This window comes from Dermacentor variabilis, chromosome 1 (genome assembly GCF_050947875.1).
Source record: "Dermacentor variabilis isolate Ectoservices chromosome 1, ASM5094787v1, whole genome shotgun sequence".
Classification (NCBI taxonomy): Eukaryota; Metazoa; Arthropoda; class Arachnida; order Ixodida; family Ixodidae; genus Dermacentor; species Dermacentor variabilis.
The window spans coordinates 198,532,171-198,550,603 of record NC_134568.1 but is presented as its reverse complement, the minus strand read 5'-3'; the positions used below and the strand labels follow the sequence as shown (position 1 = coordinate 198,550,603).

Here is an 18,433-nt window from a genome sequence, read left to right as displayed (position 1 = left end):
CGGCGCCGTTGCTACGCTCGAGCAGTGTAGGCAGCGCCACGGTCGAGGAGGGAGCGTGAAAGAGATGAGAAACAAGGAGGAGTGAAGGCGGAGGAGGAGAGTGTCACTACTTTACGAAGTTTAAGGGGGTTTAGGAAAAAAACGGTGGATCGGAGAGGCGGGTCTTCCCTCCATGGGGTCTTCCAACAAACCAAAGAAATAAAGGCGCATGCGGACTAAGCTCGGGTCTCTCTGTCGTTGCTATAGCAACGGCGCACTGTCGTGTTTAGAGGTGTTCCCGCGCCTGCTGCTTGCCTATCCGTTTTGTCGTCTGCTCCGCGCATGCCCTGACGCCTGTAGCGCGCATAGCGCTTGCTGTTCACGGAGTTACGTTATCAGCAGGAGCAAGTGTTCGTATCATGTTATATTATTAATTTTCTACAGGCGAAATGTAGGAAAATTGTAAGGTGGGCGACAAAATTATACAAGGCACATGAACAGAAAATAAGCCAATTACAGAAACCAAGTCCGAAAGAAAAACTAGGAAAAGGAGAGGGGAATATAACATCAGTTCGTGTGGTCTCGAGCACTGAGAGACGGCAGCGAAAAAAAACTTTATAACGCAAAGATGAGGTTTATCAGTCTTTTTATATGAGCATGAACAAAGATGCTCTTCTTGCTTCTTTTCTCGCGAAGCTTCCCGTGTTGCCCGCTTCTCTTGCGAGCCACATTGCCGTATTCTCATTAAAACGTAATAATGCAGAAATCCTGATATTGATTCCTGCTTATGAACTTTACAAGAAAAGCTGAGATTATGCGTCTCCAGCATGTGGTGAATTGTTGCTTCGTAGACATTCGTCGACTTTGCATGGGAAGGAAAGTAGTCTTCGGCATCGCGTGGCAACGCAATGGCATGGCATGGCATGGCAAGAACTTTATTTTAGTCTAGAGAAACTAGGGTCTGAGGGCACAAGCCCCCAGGTTAAGTCGGGGGCTCCGCCCACGTAGGCACCGGTAGGCCAAAGGCTTTCCCGATGTCGTGAGCTCTCCGGACGGCCAGGAGTTGATCTTGGAGGACTTCGCTGGATATGCGTCGACTCCAGTCCTCCTCACTGTTGAGATCCGAAGTCCTTTGGTTGGGGCACAGCCACAACATATCAAATAGACATGGAGTGTGTCCACAACTTTTGCATTCCGCGGGATAATCCTGGTCAATTTTGTTAAGCACGAAAGGTGTGGGATAAGATTTAGTTTGAATCATTCTTAATGTGGGGGACGGCCTGAGCTCGGTTGAGCTTCTGATGGGGGGGAGGGGAGGAAAAGACCTCCTGCCGTCCCTATAGTAGTGTGAGGTGATCTCGTGAAAAGTAGTAAGTGGGTCTTTGTAGGAGCCGCAGTCATCCTGGAGCAGTTCCTGATCTGATGTGCGGCATGTGAGATCTCGCACAGCAGAGTGGGCTTGCTCATTAGGATTGCAGCCATTGGGGCTGACCGAGTGGCCCTGATGAGCCGGAAACCAGACTAGGTGTGAGCTATCCAGTCGGTCGTAATTATGAGTATTAATACTGTGTATAAGTAACTTGTGTGCTTCCACTGAGATGAAGCTGGCTGAGTAATTCCTAATAGCTGTACGGGAATCGGAGAAAATCGTGCCTCATTGTAATTGCAAGTGCTATGCTTGCTTCTTCGGCGGCATGAATGGAGCTCGTTCTTAGTGACGCCGCGCTTATTAATTTACCGCTCTCATCGACCACGGCAATAGCGTAGCGGTTGCCCGATCCATAACTAGTTGCATCGACAAAAAGAGCTGAGCTGTGTTGTTGGTGCAGTTTACCCAGAATGCATTTGGCCCTGGCGTCCCTTCTGCCCTTGTTGTGGACAGGATGAATATTTCCTAGTATGGGGTCTACAACTAATTGTGTCTCCACCTTCTTTGGTATTTTGAACTTAGAGACGTCTCCTCCTCGCGGCAGTATTCCGGCTTCATCTAGAATTTTACACCCTGGCTTAGTGTTGGAGAGTCTTGCAATTTGTGACATCGAATGTGCCTCAATGAGCTCATCTATAGTGTTAGGAAGTCCTAACTTGTTGAAGAGTTCGGTACTCGTTCCGTGCGGGAGTCCCAGAGCCCTTTTGAGTCCGGAGCGTATAAGTGCGTTTAGCTTAGCCTTCTCTCCTTTCCCCCAGTTCAGGTATGATGCAATGTACGTCACATGACTGATGAAAAATGCATGATATGCTCCGATGAGATTCTCCTCCTTGAGGCCTGCATTTCGATTTGAGACCCTGCCCAGGAGCGTTAAAGTACTGTTGGCCTGACCTGTGAGACGGTTCAGGGCCGTAGCGTTACAGCTCCTTGCGTCAATGAGAAGACCCAGAATTTTAATTTTCTCTACTCTGGGTATGACCCGTCCTGTGTTGTCTGTGATTTTAATTGGCAGAGTTTCTAAAGGCGCAAGGTTTCTAACACCTTGTCTCCCCTGTCTAAAGAGCAGCAGCTCAGATTTACTAGGTGATAGCCTGAGTCCGGTGCCCTTAAGAAAGGATTCTGTGGTGTCTACCGCTACCTGTAGTGTCTGCTCTAGTGCTGCGAGTGACCCCCTTGGGACCCACACTGTGATATTGTCAGCGTATATGACGTGCCCCAAGCTCGGGATTTTGGACAATTCCTCCGAGAGCCTGTGCATGGCAATGTTAAAGAGGAGAGGGGACAATACTGAACCTTGTGGTGTGCCGTTGTTGCCTAAATTGTATGGACCGCCTGTGACTATCCCGAGTTTGACCCGAGCTGTCCGATTAGCTAGAAAGGACCTCACATAATTGTAAAAATTGCTTCCCAGGTTCAAGGTTGAGATTTCATGTAGGATATGTTTATGTGCAACCGTATCAAATGCTTTGATAAGATCCAGACCCAGGAGGCCCTTTACGTCCCTGCTAGGGTCGTCAATAATATCCCGTTTGATCATGAGCATGGCGTCCTGTGTGGATAATGCCTTCCGAAAGCCTATGAGATTGTGCCTCAAACGCTCCTGGCTTTCTATGTGTTCTATTATCCTGTTATGAATAGCATGTTCGGCTACTTTGCCAATACAGGATGTAAGTGATATGGGCCTGAGGTTCTCCTTTGTTAGTGGTTTGCCGGGTTTCGGTATAAACGTCACCTTTGGCATCCTTCCATTCCGGTGGGACAGTGCCGGATCTCCAGTGACTATTAATTTTGACCGTGATTATGTCTATGGCATCATCGCCCAGGTTTCGCAAAAGTTTATTTGTGATGCCATCCGGACCCGGGGCAGATTTCCCATTTAAATTAAAAAGTACATGCCTTATCTCAGCTGCAGTGAAGTCACTGTCCAAGTCCGGTTGCGATATTCCGGAGTAAGGTTCGCTTATTTCTTCTTCGTTTTCATATTCATTTTTAAGTGGCAGGTACATGTGTGCGAGGTCGTTTGCGACCTCTCTTGTTGTCCGCCCTATAGCTATCTGTTTATGTTTTGTCGGCAGCGGCAGGCAAGCGGGGGGCCCCGACCGGGCGAACGCGCGGCTAGCGCCGGCGCAGGCAGGAGACACGGAGCAAACTGCTCCCGATGAAAACCGGAACGGAGACTCGGCCGACCCACGGCCGTTTATTACTTATAAAGGCTTCACACGCCAGATGACACCTCCAGATTGGCCCAAGCTCATCACATGACAGAAGGGGGGGCGCCATCTAGCTAAACAACTACAAACCATACATGTACGATGACACAGAGATCTGACAGGGGGCGACACTATACTACATCATCCCCCCCTGGAAACAAAGTAAGCATACAGTGAAACGCGCACACAACACGCGCACTTAAGTCCAAAGGCGATTTCAGTTCGTTCCCCCCCACGTTCACACACGCGCGCCAGCAGCACACAAAGCACGCACTTAAGTCCACAATAATTTCAGTCCGTCCCCGCCCAAGTTCACATACACGCGCACCAGTCTTGGGCACCAAAACACAGGCAGTCCGACAAGGAACACGGCACAAAACGCACTGCACCTCAACAAGGAACACTTTATACCTGTGTTAGTGAAACATGTGGACTGTCTTCTAAATGTCACAACGAGGCCCCTAGCCGTGGCATTTCGAAGACGGCAATACGCTCTACACTACAGAAAAATCATCGAGCCACGGAGGCCGTTTCTGTCACGACGAGGACGCGTGCGTACCTCAGAAGAACTTTGGGGGTTGCGACACGTATCGGTCGACTTTAAAGACCCAGTCGTCCCACTATTTCCCTCCCCCTGGTTGGACAATTGAATGTGGTTGTCGCTCAAAGCTGGAGAGGGTTGCCCAGGAAGCTCCTCTCGACGTCCCAACAAGTCCTGGGAGGCTACCGATTCCCCACGGAATCAGAAACGACTGCTGACTGCGTAAACTCGGAAGTGATACAGTCAGACTGACTACTCAACTGATGCTTATGAGAAGATGATGTTACTACAGACAAGTCATCGGAATGACTATCCAGGTTTGAATACGAGTACAAAAAATCTTTGTCACTTGTACACAATGTACTACCTGCTGGATGCTTCATCACTAGTGTTAACTTAGACACATGCCACGTCTTCCCATCACCGAGTAGAAAAGTAGATGGTCATATCTGGGCCTTGACTTTACGAGGTTTACTGTACTTAAAAAATCCTTTCCTGTTAAATCTTATTCTGACGGTGTCTCCCACCTTGATAAGAGTTGCCTGAGCACCTCTACGTTTGTCCACGTACTGTTTAGTCTGCCACTGTTTCTGCAAGACCCTTTCTTGAACTTGAGGCACAAGACTGTCCTGTTCCCGTAGATCTACACAGAGCCGCATGGTTCCATCCTTCTTGCGCACCACCACGAGTGGAGACACCCACTCAGAAGCCTCGACACGCTCGATGACGTCGCAGTCCTCGAGACGTCGCAATTCATTTGGGACCTGGTCACGGAGAGCCAGGGGTAGTCTGCGGAACTTTGAAGATACTGGTTTCGCATCTTGCTGCCGATGAATTCGGTGCACACAGTTGTTGACGAGACCCAACTCGTCACTGAAGAGGTGATCAAAACCCGGAGGCACACCTGTGGGGCTCTGTACTGAAGGACGCGATGGTAGACATGTCAGCGACGTGCCGTCGATCTGTATGCCCAAGCGTTGGATAGCGTCTAAACCCAGCAGTGATGTTCCTGTAGTCGTTACGTGGAACGCGACGGAGCATGACTTTTGGGAAAACTGGACAGTGGCTTGAAACAGGCCTTGAATGTTGATGCGTTGCTTGGAGAAATTTCTCAAGTCCACTGTTGGTTGTGACAGCCTGTGCTGTCGACCAAAGTTATTTCTAAAATCTTCGGCCGTCATGCATGACACAGACGCTCCCGTATCCACCGGCAGTCGCATGGAGACGCCGTTCACTACGACCGGAACTTCCAAATCTTTTTTAGTTTCAAAAGCGCTTACCGTCAAGACAGACGCGGACGGCTGCCTTGCGGAAGTTGAAGACAGCGTCTTTGCGGAAGAGACGTGTTGAACAGTACGGGTTTTCCGGCATACTGATGCAAAATGGCCCAACGTGTGGCAGGCGTTGCACCGCCGGTTCCTTGCTGGACAATTCTTGTACGTTGCAATATGTTTCGTGCTGCCACACCGGTCGCATGCACCACGGTTCCCGGAGGAGCCATGTGCGAAATGTCGGCCCTCTTGGCGGCTTCTCGGAAGAAGTCGGCCCTCTTGGCGGCTTCTCGGAAGAAGTCGGCCCTCTTGGTCCGTCGACGGAACGCCATGTTGAGATGCCTCGATTCTTCGTACATTTTTGGAGCCGAACGCGCGGTTCGCTCGATGCAAGGCTTCTCACGAGCGTCCAATTTCTTCTGCCTTGCCCAGGGACAGGGTTTCGCCATGAGCCAGCATTTTCGCGAACGCTGACGTTCGTTACCCCATGTATTATATTTGGTCTCGGACGCGCTGGTCGTAGGTTGTGCCGAAGTTGCACTGTACCGCCTTCTCCTTCAATGCGGTCACGAATTCCAGGAATCCTTCTCCCTCGAACTGCTTTCGACTGGTGAATTCGTGCCTTTCCGCCAGGACATTTGTTGACGCGGCGAACAGCCGGTCAAGCCGCTACAAGAGTCTCGGGAACTCTGACGCTGGCGGGACCGCATCACTTGACGTTGACGCTGCGCCGGTCGACTGCCTTGCTGCTTCGCTTGAAGCTAACGCTGCGCTGGTTAACTGCCTTGCTGCTTCCTGCTCCTCGTCTGCAAAGTACTTCCGTTGTCCCTCACGCCCGAGAGCGCTGACGAGCGCGGACGCTCGTCGCGCGTCCGTCCAGTTGCCACCGCCGGCCGCTTCGAGGTGGGCCTGAAAAATTTTTTTCCATCGATACCATGGAATTAACGGTGGGCCGGGCACTTCAAGAAAAACGGGAAGGTTCACCGTAAAAGACGCCATGCCCGGTAGCGCGCAGGAGACATTGCAGAAAACAAGCCGGAGCTCGCAGCAGGAATAGGGCACGGAAGAACAAGGGGGCGAGTAGGCCTAGGCCACGGTGTAAGAGTAGGTTAGGTGAGGGAACGGCGCGGGCGCGCCGCTACGCAGAAAGGAGGTCGGAGCATTCTGTTTACACGGCGGTCAACAGAGGGCGCTACTGACTGTTCCCCGGTAGAGTTACTGTATGTGCTACCGCAGGTAGCACATACAGTAACTCTACCGGTAGCATATAACGTAACTCTAATAGTAACTCTAACGGTAGCATATACAGTAACTCTATTCCCCGCACGGAGGAAGGAAACTAAGGAGAGGCCCTGACGTCACTCTTTGTGAAGCAAAAGTGAAGCCGGAAGTTGGCGTTGCTCATCGCGATGCTCCGCCTTTTGTGCCACCCTCCTCTCTTGTTTACATCTTTCGCGAAACCACGCCGCGCTGCGCGTGGTTTCGCGCACGCTCGCGCAACATCCGGCAGAGCACAGTGCAGGTAACACAGCGCAACAAGACACGGTGACTAACGCAAACCCGCCCACACAGCGCCTTTGCCACGGCACGAAACCTACCAGAGCAACACGTGTGAGCGCTCAAAATCAGAACAACGCCGCCATTGTGGCCCAAAAGGCGTGGCCATACAACAAAAAAAAAATAAAAAAGCAGCAAAAAAAATGAGAACCTACTACGTCATTTCCGCCACACTTTTCTCCTAGCGCGCGGAGGGGGTAGGGCCTCTCCTTAGTTTCCTTCCTCCGTGATTCCCCGGTATTCCCCGGTAAAGCCCCGTCTCCCGCTTTCGCCTTCGCGCCATTCGATTGTTTTTGTCTGCTTCGGCTTGTCCCTGCTTTCGCGCGCGCGTTTAGTCAAATCTAACTCCCGGATCGACTTATTCTATGTGGCTGTGCGATGGTGAAGTGCTTCGTGCCATTTTGTAGAAGCGGCTACAAATCGTGTAAGGAGAAGTACTCGCTTTTCAAGCCACCCCAGGATGACGCAAGGCTCGAAGCGTGGCGGCGAGCAATACCTCGTATGGACCGTGTACTACAAAGAACAGATCGTGTTTGCGAAAGGCATTTTGCTCCCCACTTCATCTTGAAGACGTGGTCAGCGGAAGTTGATGGCCACGTGTTAATGTCCGGCAAGAGAAGAGCGGGCCTTACAAAAGATGCCATTCCATCTATATTCGAAGGAGCGCCGAGCTACCTTTCAAAGCGGATCAAGAGCCCTCGCAAGACAGCGAAGCGACTATCTGGTCGCGCAGCTTCTTCAGCCTATCAACAGAGCAGCAGCGTAGTTGGATCAAGACTGCTCGCCGACACGACTCAACCTGTGGCCTCTTCCGATGAAAGCGACTGCGTTGCGAAGTCCTGCGAGGCCTCGCCGTTTGAAACACTCTTCAACGAAGCGGGCAGCATTTGCCTACCTCAGCATTCATGGGCAGCACATCGCACCGACGTTGAAGGGGTGAGAGACATTGTGTTTATTGACGCACAGGTAATACACAGGCAAAGGGACGGTTCTTCCGTAATTTTCAATAGAAAGACTTTGCATGTGAAGAGTGACCTCACAGTTGAGGTGCATGTCTTTGGCAGGCCCATTGATTGTGCTGCTGTTGGTGTAAATTCGTTTGCCACGTCGCCATCTGATATCGAAGTCATGCTCAAAACCATTGATAGCCTTAACGTGTGCCGGGGAGGGCCGAGTTTAAAGGACTTCCCGAGTGTGCACCCGGAGTATGCTTCGGTAGACTCGCAGAAGAGGTGGAGACACAACACGTGCCTACTACTATTGCCAAGAGGAGCCATATGTCATCACTGCAGCGGTCTCGCTGACACCTTGAGGTTGCACGCCGACCGCCAAGCTGCGAGAGCGAAAGACGAGCGACCATGGAAACGCATCAGGCTTTCCTTGCAGCCTTCCCAGCAGGAAAAGCTCAAAGCTTTGCGCCGGGCAAAATCAGCGCTCCAGCAGTCACGAGCGCGACTTATTAAGCGCAACAAACTGTTGATCAAGCAGATACAGGACACCAGGACAGAGCTAACAAAATTGCAGGATGAAGACGTCAAAGATAAACTCCAGGCACTGGATATGCCACCAGCGCAGCTGCTTTTGTTAGAGGAATGCATTTCGGCAGCCAAGAGCACAACAAAAAGAAACCGGCGATACACAGATGACTGGATTCTCTTGTGTCTCCTTCTACACATACGCAGCCCTGCTACGTACTCTTTTTTGCGAAGCAACGACATTTTGCCTTTGCCATGTGTTAGTACTGTAAGGAAGTACATCGGCATGGTGGGCTTGAAATGTGGTTTCGATGAAAACTTCTTCCAAGCCTTGAAGCTGAAAGTCTCTAAGAAAACTCCCTTTCATCGCCGAGGAATGCTGATAATGGATGAAATTCAAGTGAGAAAAGAAATGGCTGTAAACTCAAAAACGATGACCTACGCTGGTCTCGTCGATCATGGGGAGAGAGAAAATCAAAAAAAGCAGTGAGCTGGCGGATCATGGTCTTGCTTTTGCTTTTTCTCCTTTAGGAGAAAATTATTTACAGCCGGTGGCTGTGTTTGCATCGAAAGGGTCAACAAAGGGAACGCTCCTTGCTCAGCTCTTGATTCAGTGTATTGTACATTTAGAGAAAGCCGGCTTGTTTGTCGACGGAGTTGTGTGCGACGGCGCTTCCACGAACCGCGCGATGTGGAAACAGCTCGGCATCAGTGGAATACTCGGACAAGTGGTCAACTGCTTTGAGCACCCAACGGACACTTCAAGAAAGGTATACGTTTTTTCCGACGCACCCCATCTCTTTAGGTGCATTAGGAACCGTCTGCACGACAAGAAAGTTCTCAAAAAAGATGGCCACTTTATTAGATGGTCGTGCTACGACGCTGTGTTTGTTGCCGACAGCAAGAACACTGGTGCGCTTCGAGTCTGCCCCAAGCTTACTTACAACCATGTAAACCCGTCGAACATGATGAAGATGAGGGTAAAGCTGGCCACACAGCTTTTCAGCAATTCTGTTGCCAAAGGAATCATGTTTTATGCACGCAGAGGTGCGCCAAGGTTGGCTGATGCGGAACCGACAGCTAAATTTACACTTTTTTTGAACGACCTGTTCGACGCTCTAAACCGCCGGTACCCTGCAGAGGGCATTCGACCAGGAAGCAGAGATTTCACTACTCTCCAAACTGCATCTGAATGGCTCGACTCATGGGAACAACAGGTTGTAAAGGGTGACATTCCAGAAGACCTCTTTTTGACCCAGTCGACTGCCGAAGGTTTGCGCGTTACGCTGAAATCTGTCCAACAACTTTCTACCTACCTTCTAAAAGACTGCGGTTTCAAGTACGTGTTGACGACCAAAATGAACCAGGACCCCTTAGAATGTTTTTTCGGAATAATCAGACAGGCGGGAGGTCAAAATGAACATCCGACCTTTCCCACAATCTTGCAGTTATACCGCATGCTAAGCATGTATTCTTTGTTAAAACCTCCGCAGTTTGGAAACTGTGCAGCGCCTGATAACAGTCAGGCTGCCGTTGTTACTCTGGCGGATTTAAGGGAGATATATCAGAGTTCAGGTATGGAGCAGCCAAATAAACTGCAAAAATCGAAGCTTGATGGGTTGATCGAAGAAGGCAGCTGAGAATGTGATGACATATTTGAGCTAAACGACTGCGACGCAGACGTTGTAGACTGCATTGTATACTACATCACTGGCTTTGTCTCAAGAAAACTCGCAAATGAGGCCTCCTGTACGATTTGCAAGGAGGCGCTTGAGGGAACAAAAGGGATCGCAAACGTGCCTGAAGCCGACCTGGTGAACTTAAAAACGAGAGGCAGGCTGACGCACCCGAATATGCATCTTTTTGATCTCTTCAAATACTGTGAGCAGAAGTTTGAAAAATATGCGAGGGACAGGCATGCGTTCGATAGGACAATTGATGCCGTTCTGGAAAAGTTCCAGTTTACATTTCCATGCAGTCTTCACAAAGAAGACATGCTTGCGAAACTGATCCACTACTACGTGTGCTTGCGCATGCGTCAATACTGCAGGCAGTTGAAAAGCCAGAAAGACAAAAAGAGCCAGGACTTGCGAAAATTGTCAAAAGTTGTGTGAGCCCGTGGTTCGAAGCGACTGCATGAGCGCTGAAATTTACTTTACCGTGCCATATTTTGCCTCACTTTATTCTCCCACATAAACCAGTTGTTTCCGGACGTGTGCTTCTGTCAGAATGGTTCAATAAATTTCTAAGAGCTTTGACTTTCATGGAGTGAAGCGTCTTCATGATCTTTGCGGGGCGAGTATGGATATAATTCATGTTATCGTAATATCACGCTAACATCCGTGGCGGTGCGTCCGTGTATCTTTTCGGCATTGGTATGGGTCTTTTCCTTGCACAGGGTAATGTTCGGCAATATCTAATAACTGGCAGAGTTAGTACGAAGCCTGCAATGCGAAATAAAAGACAGTGTTTTATTAAATGCATGTGCATGCCATCAACGCCACGTCGCGCTAGGCCCTCGTATACTGATTTCGACGCTTTGTTTAAAAGAGGTGAAATGTTTTTGTGTAAATAAAGGACACTTTACATCCCCAAAGTAGAATACCAGAAGAGGAAATCCTAAGGCCTGTTAACCACGCAGTTCAAGGAAATACAGGCCCAACGCAACGCATAGCGCTCGCGCCGGTGTGGCCCGGTCGCTCGCGGAGCGGGGAAAAGTTGCTCGCGCCATCTGTCGGCTGCCTCCAAAAGTAAAATGTTATGACAGGGCGCTGGGCGCGGGCGTTCTCTCACCTAAACTACTCTTACACCGTGGCCTAGGCTCGGAAGCCTCGCGACGCCAAGTGCGTCGGCGGCGTTTGCAGGCTGTGCCGACACGTAAAGAACGCTTCACTTACGAAGCTCGCTGGTTTCCCGGGTCTTCGGTCGGAACCGCTGCGGGAATCCCATCTTCGTCGCCAAAAGATGTGTCGGCAGCGGCAGGCAAGCGGGGGGCCCCGACCGAGCGAACGCGCGGCTAGCGCCGGCGCAGGAAGGAGACACGGAGCAAACTGCTCCCGATGAAAACCGGAACGAAGACTCGACCGACCCACGGCCGTTTATTACTTATAAAGGCTTCACACGCCAGATGACACCTCCAGATTGGCCCAAGCTCATCACATGACAGAAGGGGGGGCGCCATCTAGCTAAACAACTACAAACCATACATGTACGATGACACAGAGATCTGACAGGGGGCGACACTATACTACAGTTTATTGACGAATCTGTTTATGGCGAGGTTTGTAGTACCTCTGGAGAGCTTGTCATTAAGTAGGCTCTTCAATAGATTACATTTGCCTCATCTGCGCAATCTACCGTCTGTTTCTGAGCAAGTTTCGTCTCATTGTTGACGTGAAAGTTGAGCCGCGTATGTTTCGATATCACGATTAACTTGGGCGATCTTGGCTCTAAGTCTTCTATTGAGTCTGTGACTCTTCCATCTGGTTAGAAAGTACTCTTGCTTTGCGGGACCACCCCCGCACATCTTTATCTTGTCAGTAGTCTCTACCATGTGCTCGAAGTCTTCGATGATAGTCGGTTGTCCTCCAAGGTAGATCGTGTTACTCAAATTGAAGTTTAGTATAAATGCCTCGAATGTTTTCCTATGAAGGCCTTCCGTGACATAGATGCACTTCGTTACAGAAGGAACTGTGTATTCGCTTACAAAAACTGGCGTTTTGCTTGGGGAGCAGCACCCCACCATCTGATTTTGAAATTTTTCGTACCTTGTAGCCGTCCGATGAAGGCGGAAGCTTGTCTCTTTCTGGATGCAAAAAGAGCTCCTCCAAAAGTGAATTTCGAACTCTGTTCGTTCAGGGAGTGTCTCGCCGTTTCGAGCAGTGGAGCTGCTTGTGCCGCTTTTTTCAGATTCTTGCTTTGAAGGCGCACTTAAACTATTCTATTTGCTTAATAGAGTCCTGCCAGGTTGCCAACAGAAGGACTCTTCTCAAAGGCAAGGCTGAGAATTTTCATTACGGCACGTGTCTGGAGAAGAGAAGGCGCCTACACTCTGTGTAGTTGTAGACAAATTGAGCTCCTGTCCTTCCGCATTGGCGTCTTCTGGTTCCTCCTGGCATTATGGATCCTTGAGATGCGCCAGGCTTCCTAAAAAATTTGATGGAACAGCTGCCGTTCGAATTCGAGGCAATTTCTTTACATCGCTGAAGTATACCTGTCAAAAATAAGGTATATCTCGAAGTGTCGCGCACTTATTTTGTCTTTTGCTTCAAATGGTCGCTGACTTTCAGAAATTTTTTGTCTCCACTAGTGCAGCAGCTGCGGATTAGATGGCGCCGTGCAGAGCGAATACTTCTCCTATCGTTTGTCTCACCTAGATTTGCAGCCGGTAACATCGTTCACCGTTTCCTGTCCTTTTGCTCCGTCTCTTCACGCATAAGTATCAAGATGCCTTGTTCCGTCAGGCATGTATAAACATGCTGCATACATGGCAAACAAAGCGAAGAACATGGAAATTTCGAATCTCGCGCAGACGTTCAGGCACGAAAACCAAGTACGTCTGCTGTGCCTTTTTGTGCGGCGTTATTTTTCGTCTGTTTCCTCTAAAAACATGCAAAAATGTTTCACATATATGCAGAAAAAGCGGTACCATGTGTTTGTTTGCGCTTTTATTTTTTGTGCGCATATATTTATTGTGTTTGATTGCTGTCAAATTAACACAGGCGAGCGTACGAGTTTCTAGCAGACGACATGCTCTACGCGCGCCGCACCGCCCGTTCTGCGCCGCCGTCGTCGCCGGCCTCCGCCACTCAGCGCATGCGCACCTGGAAGCAAGCTCTTGAAAGATTTCCACGCGCCTCGGCAGATGGCGTTACGCGATGACAGTAGTCGGCGCAAAGTGAAAGGTAAGGCGAAAGCATGTGCGAAAGTGTGATGATAAGCGGAGGGAGAGAGCAAAGGAATGAGTTAGACCTCCGGCGTCGTCGTTGCACGGTTTGTCCCGAGCGAAGGCGTTGCACGGCGTCGGAGCCGGCCCTCCTCTTTATCTTATTCCATGACCTCGACAGAGCAGAGTGGGCGAATCGGAACACTTGCTGCGGCGATAGCGCGCCAGGTATTGAGGGCATCGCCGCGATGCCACGTCACCAGCGAGCCTCGATGGAGCAGATGCGGCGACGCGACGCCACGTATAGACGCCTTTCTCTGGTTGTTTTCTGTACCTCAGTAAGGCCAAATGAAACCGCGCCAAGCGTCTCAACGCTCTCGCTTGCACGCTAGGAGTTCATACCTCGAAGGACTGCTCAGTGGCGTTCAATTGGACATTAATGCTTTTGCATTCACAACTCATAAGAAATGCTTAGGCGTCCGCAGATTTTTTCCCTTTTCCTTTCGAGTAAAGACTTTACCCAAAAGCGGCCACACTATCGAGTACACACGCTAGGACACGTTTCAATATGGCTATTCTTTCTCGTTCAACAAGATAGAATGCTAACACAGTCCGTGCCCAATGCTGCAATCTCCGTTACTTCAATGATTAGTTGAGTCTATTTGTGCATCGGTTTTCAAATATACCAGTTGTTGAAAGTTAGCGCTCGTGTCATATCCTTTATTGCCCTCGTATGCGTCAGCGCTTTATAGCGTTACTATGCCACCCCAATAAGCCCGAACGGCAGCACTGGTCAAGCTCAAAAGACGACACAATAACGTTAGATCAGCGCGGAGTATTTTAACCGCTGAACTCAAGGGAAACAAATTCAACTGTCGAAGAGCGTAAACAGCCAGCCAAACGATTGAAAGAACCGACGGGCCACACTTGCTGCACCAGCCAATAGACAGAAGAGTGAAATAAAACTCTTCGCGGAACCAAACAGCTCTTAAGCCAGAGAGCACCAAAGGGCGTAGAGCTCCGGAGATATAACGGAGGACATGTCACGGTGCAGCACATGCCTGATTTACGTTATTTTGCACAAAACAAAATAAAAAATAAGTATGGTAGCGGCGGGATTCGAACCCGCGCCTCCGAAGAGACTGGTGCCTGAAACCAGCGCCTTAGACCACTCGGCCACACTACCTAACGATAATTGCCTAATGAGCAATTAATTTTACATTTGTAACTCGCATACCAACAAACATCTTCCGGAATTAAGCAAACAACTTAGCAAGTGCATGAAAGCGGTTTACTCATACAAATAAAAGCCTTAAAAATCAAAGTAACTCCTACGAATACAACAAACTATAACCTGTACTCCATAGAGTTTCCAAAAAAATACCCTAGAGGGAAATGTGGCGCTAGTGTTTACGGGGGCTCTCCTGAGCGTTGCCTCAACCCATGGAGCCTCAACCTACATGGGAATGATGGGAAGTACAGGCTTCGGATTGACTTCGATCTTTAAGCTAGCGGCGTTTGCTTGCAGCACAGTAAACGAAGCTATGCTCAAATAATATCGCGTAAAATCAAACTTTCTTTCTGTAGCACCTTATATAATGCACAACACATTACATAAGCTTTGTACGACTTTGAGATTGAAGTACGGTTTGCCACCAGGGCACACCAGGGTATGCAATCTTCTGCAATTCTGTTCCCGATTTAGCGCCAGAGAATAATAATTTATTTTTACAACAGCAATAACAGTGCATGTACTTTTATAAAAATACTCAAGTATTTATGGAAATAAAAATTTTGTATTGAGAGAAAGTGTTGCGCCTTTGAGAGGAATGCTACAAGTGTCGTCTGCTACGACGCCTGCTCGCTGCGAACGCGATATTTTTCTCGCAGATGACAGGTACTTGCGAACTCTCTCGCTCTTTCGAAAGCCTGCGTCGGCTGTCATGATTGCTGAACGTCTTCAAGTACTTTTAAGCACATCTGCTGCAGGGCTAGCGAGGACGTTTGCGGCCTCCTACGAGTATGCTTCATTATATTTTATGTTGACGTACTGCTTCTGAAGCGTCCGTCAGCAGCTGCTATGGCGTGGCTTTGCACTTACCCATTTTGCGACAGCAGACTACAGCCAGGAAGCAGCAACCTTTCCTAAGTTTGTGTTCTCAAAGTCCTAAAACACGTTTCAATGAGCACGTAAAAGAGCAAAGCGTAATGAAGCCCTCAATAAAATTGGATTGTCAAGCCACTGAAAGTACAACTGTAGTACCTTCCTTTTGCTCTTCTAATGTTTCATAAAACACGTAACGCTACGGCGCCAACCTAACACACTTAACAAACCAAGGTCAAAACACGTTCTTTCAACGTTTACGATGCCGTCGCTTTCTCGTCAGGGCTTCGACACCACACCGCGACACAAACATCGGCCCAGCCGCTCGCCCAGCGCGTGCCACTTCGAGCAACAGAACAAAGGCACAGAGCTTTGCGTCGCACCGTCCCTCTGCAGGTTATAGCAATCGGACTTGGAGCGAAACCAAAACCATACCAAAACTGCCCAAAAAATACCTGTGGAATAGTTCGCCAGTCAACAAAATACCAATCCGTAGCCTGTACTTCCCATCATTCCTATGATCATGATAGTTGAACGATCGCAGCGCCAGATTTCCCTCTAGTTATAGTAGTATGAAACTCTATGGCCGATGGTAGAGAGCATAGTTTCTAAATAAATACCCTAGAGGGAAATGTGGCGCTAGTGTCTACGGGGGTTTTCATGAGCGTTGCCTCAACCTACATGGGAATGATGGGAAGTACAGGTTTCGGATTGACTTCGATCTTTAGACTAGTGGTATTTGCTTGTGGCGCAGTAAACGAAGCTATGCTCAGGTATTATCGCGTAAAATCTAATTTTATTTATTAAATATCTTATGTAATGTACAACACATTGCATAAAGGTTGTATGACTTTGAATCATGGTTTACCACCAGGGCACACCAGGGTATGCATTCTTCTGCAATTCTGTTCCCGATTTAGCACCATAGAATAATTATTTATTTATTTAATTTCACAACAGCAATAACAACCGTGCATGTACTTATATAAAAATACTCATCAAGTATTTATGGAAATGAAAATGTTGTACTGTGAGAAAGTGTTGCGGCCTTGAGAGGAATTCCAGAAGAGTCGTCTTCTACGATGCCTGCTCGCTGCAAACGCGAGACTTTCCTCGCAGACGAAGGCACTTGCGAACTCTCTCGCTCTTTCGAAAGGCTGCGTCGGCTGTGACGATTGCTGAACGTATTCGCGTCCTTTTAAGCACATCTGCTGCCCCCCAGTGCTAGCTACACTCTAAGGAAATGTTGCACCCTTTGGGGTGTATATCTGCCACACAATAATCGTCATCTGCCTTGATGCGTTTCCTTTCTTCAACGCTGCGAGCCCGGTACTTTCCAGTAACGAACGACATGCGCGTTATCAGCATAATAGCATTCCCGACAGGAAAGTAACGAGCGCAGCGTTTTCAAGAAAGGAAATGCGGGCAAGACAGATGACGATTATCGTTGTGTGGCAAATATACACTCTAAAAACAGTTGCACCCTTTGGGGTGTATATTTGTCCCACAACAATAATGGTTATCTGTCTTGCCCGCGTTTCCTTTCTTTCACGCTGCGAGCCCGGTACTTCCCAGTCACGAACGAAAAGGAAACGCAAGCAAGGCAGATGACGATTATTGTTGTGGGACAAATATGCACCCCAAAGGGTCCAAACTGTTTTTAGAGTGTACACTCCAAAGGGTGTAAACTTTTCTTAGTGTAGACAAAGGTACACCCTTTGGGGTGTATCTCTGCCACACAACGATAATCGTCATCTGCCTTGCTTGCGTTTCCTTTTTGGAAGACACCGCGCCTACTACTTTCCTGTCGGAAATGCTATGTCATGCTGATAACGCGCATGCCGTTCGTTAGTGGAAAGTACCGGGCTCGCCGCGTTAAAGAAAGGAAATGCGGACAAGACAGATGACGATTATAGTTGTGTGGCAAAAGGGTGCAGTTTTGCTTAAGGGTGTAGCAACTGCTCTTCGAGCGAAACCTAAACTGCCAAAATATACTTGTAGACTAGTTTGCCAGTCAACAGAACGCCAATCCGTAGCCTGTACTTCTCATCATTCCCTTGATGGTTGAACGATCGCAGCGCCAGATTTCCCTCTAGTTATACGAATATGAAACTCTATGGTACACAGATACGCCGGTCTGTTCCAGGAGCGGGAAACACGTGACAGCCCTCACTGAAACGCTGCTTTCTGTAGCTGACGGCAGGCGGCGACGCAAGTTTATGCTGGTGCCTTCGCGGCAGCTGTTTGTATCCCCATAAGCGCAGGCAAATTTGCACTTTTTTCTTAAAAACCAGACAATTAACTGTGCCAATTGTTGTACTAAACGAAGTATACGGCAAAATTTAATTGTTCTGCAAAATTTGATCAAGAACTTTGCAGCGGGGAGCGCAAGATCTTGTTTCGAACAGGCGCAGCGAACTATTCAGGACCCTGTTGTTTTGGACGTACCTGTCGGATTATTGGCGATATTAGAGAGTTTTAGTTTTGCTCGGTGCATTACACGCTACAGCGATACGTTAGGCCCTCACGCATGCACGTCGTATACAATGAATTACTGTGGCCATATATGTCTTTGGCGGTTACTCCGGTAACCGTGATTACGTAGCAAAATGGCAGTGCCTATTCCGCGAGGGCGGCCCGCTTTCAATCCGAATTCGCGCTGGGTACTTGCTCTCCGCCCTGGCAGCTAAAAGTAAATTGTAAAATGAGCTTTCCATTAGTCTTATCTCACGCTGAAGGCAAGGCATCAGGTATGTTTTGCTGTTATTATTGAGATCATCTGTTTGTTTTGACGCTAACAAGCCAGCCTACAGAGGCGGCACCGAGCGGCATCAGTGGTTTGATTTCCCAGCGCCTGGATTTCTACTAGAGTGTCTCTAATTTTCACTTAGCAGAATAAGCGCCACAGCATTAGTTCTGGTGATGCGTTGACGAAACGCTGTAAAGCCTAACTCATAGAGTTTCTCACTATAATACCTAGAG

The 18,433-nt window shown here is 48.9% G+C and overlaps 1 protein-coding gene, 1 long non-coding RNA gene and 1 other non-coding gene across 7 annotated transcripts in view; 1 reads left to right on the top strand and 2 right to left on the bottom strand.

Moving 5' to 3' along the window:
- LOC142590621 ((Lyso)-N-acylphosphatidylethanolamine lipase-like) overlaps positions 1–18,433 on the top strand; it is a 172,653-nt gene that overhangs the window by 96,748 nt on the left and 57,472 nt on the right. The window lies entirely within an intron of this gene.
- On the bottom strand, positions 5,227–11,540 carry LOC142590640 (uncharacterized). The gene is made up of 2 exons (XR_012830208.1): positions 11,360–11,540; positions 5,227–6,339 (listed from the first exon to the last, which is right to left on the bottom strand). It is a non-coding gene; the product is annotated as an uncharacterized LOC142590640 (long non-coding RNA).
- Positions 14,452–14,533, bottom strand: TRNAL-CAG (transfer RNA leucine (anticodon CAG)). The gene has a single exon. It is a non-coding gene; the product is annotated as a tRNA-Leu (tRNA).